This window comes from Herpailurus yagouaroundi, unplaced genomic scaffold, assembly GCF_014898765.1.
Source record: "Herpailurus yagouaroundi ecotype Mexico unplaced genomic scaffold, PumYag 210, whole genome shotgun sequence".
NCBI classification, from domain to species: domain Eukaryota; kingdom Metazoa; phylum Chordata; class Mammalia; order Carnivora; family Felidae; genus Herpailurus; species Herpailurus yagouaroundi.
In genome coordinates, this window is record NW_024412441.1 from 12573159 (window position 1) to 12577146 (window position 3988).

A 3988-nucleotide genomic window follows, 5' to 3' on the forward strand; every position below is an offset into this window, starting at 1 on the left:
TTCAGGGAAGTTCTCAGCTATTATTTCTTCAAGTACCCCTTCAGCACCTTTCCCTCTCTCTACCTCCTCTGGGATACCAATTATGCGTATATTATTTCTTTTTAGTGTATCACTTAGTTCTCTAATTTTCCCCTCATACTCCTGGATTTTTTTCTCTCTCTTTTTCTCAGCTTCCTCTTTTTCCATAACTTTATCTTCTAGTTCACCTATTCTCTCCTCTGCCTCTTCAATCCGAGCCGTGGTGGTTTCCATTTTGTTATGCATTTCGTTTAAAGCGTTTTTCAGCTCCTCGTGACTGTTCCTTAGTCCCTTGATCTCTGTAGCAAGAGATTCTCTGCTGTCAGCTATACTGTTTTCAAGCCCAGCAATTAATTTTATGACTATTATTCTAAATTCACTTTCTGTTATATTATTTAAATCCTTTTTGATCAGCTCATTAGCTGTTGTTATTTCCTGGAGATTCTTCTGAGGGGAATTCTTCCGCTTGGTCATTTTGGATAGTCCATGGCATGGTAAGGACCTGCAGGGCACTTCCCCTGTGCTGTGGTGTATAACTGGAGTTGGTGGGCGGAGCCGCAGTCAGACCTGATGTCTGCCCCCAGCCCACCGCTGTGTCCACAGTCAGACTGGTGTGTGCCTTCTCTTCCCCTCTCCTAGGGGCAGGATTCACTGTGGGGTGGGGTGGCCTGTCTGGGCTACTTGCACACTGCCGGGCTTGTGATGCTGGGGATCTGGCGTCTTAGCTGGGGTGGGTAGGCAAGGTGCACAGGGGCAGGAGGGGCAGGCTTAGCTTGCTTCTCCTTAGGTGATCCACTTCAGGAGGGGCCCTGTGGCAGCAGGAGGGAGTCAGATCCGCTGCCGGAGGTTTGGCTCCGCAGAAGCGCAGAGTTGGGTGTTTGCGCGGAGCGAGCAAGTTCCCTGGCAGGAACTGGTTCTCTTTGGGATTTTGGCTGGGGGATGGGCGGGGGAGATGGCACTGGCGAGCGCCTTTGTTCCCCACCAAACTGAGCTCTGTCGTCAGGGGGCTCAGCAGCTCTCCTTCCCTTTGTCCTCCAGCCTTCCCGCTTTCTGAGCAGAGCTGCTAACTTATGACCTCCCAGACGCTAAGTCGCGCTTGCTGTCGGAACACAGTCCATCAGGCCCCTCCGCTTTTTGCAAGCCAGACTAGGGGGCTCTGCTTGGCCGGCGAGCCGCCCCTCCACCCCGGCTCCCTCCCGCCAGTCCGTGGAGCGCGCACCGCCTCGCCGCCCTTCCTACCCTCTTCCGTGGGCTCTCGTCTGCGCTTGGCTCCGGTGACTCCGTTCTGCTAATCCTCTGGCGGTTTTCTGGGTTATTTAGGCAGGTGTAGGTGGAATCTAAGTGATCAGCAGGACGCACGGTGAGCCCAGCGTCCTCCTACGCCGCCATCTTCCCTCTCCATCCCCAAAGTATGATTTCTATATCACAAGGAATACAGCCTCATGAACAGAGAGGAGACCCCCTAGAAGGCCTGTTATGTGGCTTCATTTTCTGTTCATGCCTGAAGCCAAGCCTCCTTCTAACCGTATCTCAGCCTTTGGCTTGTAATTATCACTCTGAAACCTATAAATTGGGGACAGACTTCGGGAAAGGGCTTGGGAACTGATAAACCTTGACATGTGTCTAAAAATTCACTTTAAAAAATGTTTATTTATTTATTTTGACAGAGAGGGAAGGAGAGAGAAACCACATGAGAGAATGTGAGTTGGGGGGTGGGTGGGCAGAGGGAGAGAGAGAATCCCAAGCAGGCTCCAATCTCACAAACTACAAGATCATGACCTGAGCCAAAAATCACGAGTCAAATGCTTAACTGACTGACTCACCCAGGTGCCTCTACAAATTCACTTTTATTGTATATATCTCTATCAGTTTGGATAAAAACTGGTACATTTAACCAAAATTTCCCCATAGGAAATTCATGAGAATTCTATCTGGACAATCAGAAAGGTGATTGAGTTTCTGCAGTAAATTTGGAGTTTGTGGGGCCAACAACTGATCTGAGCCTTAGGTTGGCTGCTTTTTCTTCTTTTGCTTCTGTAAGCCCTTTTTTTCTGAGCTTCAGAAGGTCAAGAAAGGCAGTAACTGTCCCTCTCTTCCAACAGTATATTGGAATATAGGCATGATGAGGAGGAAGAGGATGATATTCACAGTAATGATAATACAACAGACTGTAGCTAAAGCCTTCATTCTACTGGCAAAATATTCTATTTCAGAAACAATACTGCAGATCAGAGGAGCAGAATAATAAGAACTTGAGTCTTCTCATCTCAGAGGAAACATGAGGGTTCAGTGCTCCCTTCATCCACCTGCAATGAGATCCAGCTGTGTATTGTCCTACTGTTCCTAGTTCCATGAAGGGCAGACCTTACAACTCTTTGACAATTAAAAAGCGGACACTTGGGGATTAAACTAGAATTGAAGCAAAGGTTCATAAATCTTATTTTAGCCGCAATAAGACTGAAGACTTTGCCTCCAAAATCCTGGGGATAAGGGGCTGATGCACCATCCATCACTTTGATGTGTTCAACATTCAGTTATAGAGAGAAGCTCAATTTTAATGGAATACCAGAAAAAGAGTCTAGTGGACAATCAGGTATTGATTTCAGGTATCACAGAGAGTGTGTATATTCTGTGTCAGAAAGATAGAGGATCTTTTCTTGTGACCGGAATTAGAGATTTTTTCCAGCAAAAGACACCTGAAGGGTGTCTGCATACTACCCCGGAAACAGTTGGCAGGTTCACAGCGATTCCTACCTCATATACCTTCCATTTTGGACTGAAGTCCTCTGATAAACCTTTAGCTCTGCTTTAAAGTATGAGTTGCTGTTATTCAAAGTCCACTTTTGCCTAAATGAGACAAGGACATATTATATGAATGGGAGGCAGCCATAGATTTGGAGGGGATCATAATAGTTCCTGAGTTGTATGATTCAAGGGGTACCAGGAAGACTCCATGCTGTCTCCCACCACATGTGCCCACTGCATGCATTAAGAACTTTTTTCATTGAGTCATAAGGTTTTTCTGACTTTCAGAGTCCCCGGTTCTGATATAAATACCTCTGGAAAGGGTCACACGATCACCTAAAATTTAGAAGGGGGTTATTTTATTTTATTTTATTTTAATTAGTGTAATACTTTTTCTAATGAAATCTTATCTAGGACCCCAAAATATAAAAGGCAGAGTAACTCTTGCTGAAGCAGGTGGAGGGCTGGGGCTCACTTACTTGACTTCCTCTTTAATCAGAAGAAATCGGAAAAGCAGTAGTCAATTATATATATATATTTTTTTTTTTTCAGTCAAAAGGTCTCACATGTTTATTACTGAACCAACCTACAGGTGCAGAAGCATCATAACAGAGAAAAGTCAATTTCCTGATAAAACAGATCTACTGGTCAGGCAATAGGAAGGTGTTGGAATAGAAACACATGACTTTCAGGCAGCATAAACGTGTGCCATCTCATGTTCGATCCCATCTCATGTACAGACCCAGCTTTGTTCTTCTCCAATGTCGCCTCTTGGAGTTGTATCTGATTTTATTACCAGTTTTCATCTGAATCCACTGGGGAATGGGACGATTCTGCTTTTGTTTCTTTGCTGGGAATCACTTGATCCTGAAAGTCTTGTGAGAAGACATGGTGAGAAACAGTCAGCAGCACACACCACAATGGCGAAGAGGAAACAGCATCAATTGTATATTTTTTAATGAAATTTGAATTAAACATTTGCAGGGCCCCTTAAGTAATCTTGAAGAACCTTAGAGTTCTTCAATATATATTTTTGGTCATTAAAAACTGGACAAAATAGGCATTATGAGCTTCTTAATGTGATGCATCAGGAAGCATATACTACCACCTATGAAGTATCTCCACCAAAAGGAAGAAAAGAAAGAAGAAAGAAAGAAAGAAAGAAAGAAAGAAAGAAAGAAGGAAGGAAGGAAGGAAGGAAGGAAGGAAGGAAGGAAGGAAGGAA

At 44.6% G+C, this 3988-nt stretch overlaps 1 pseudogene; it reads right to left on the reverse strand.

The window, feature by feature from the left end:
- Positions 1-3300: 3300 nt before the first annotated feature.
- Positions 3301-3653, reverse strand: LOC121016204 (60S ribosomal protein L39-like; annotated as a pseudogene).
- Between the last annotated feature and the right edge of the window lie 335 nt (positions 3654-3988).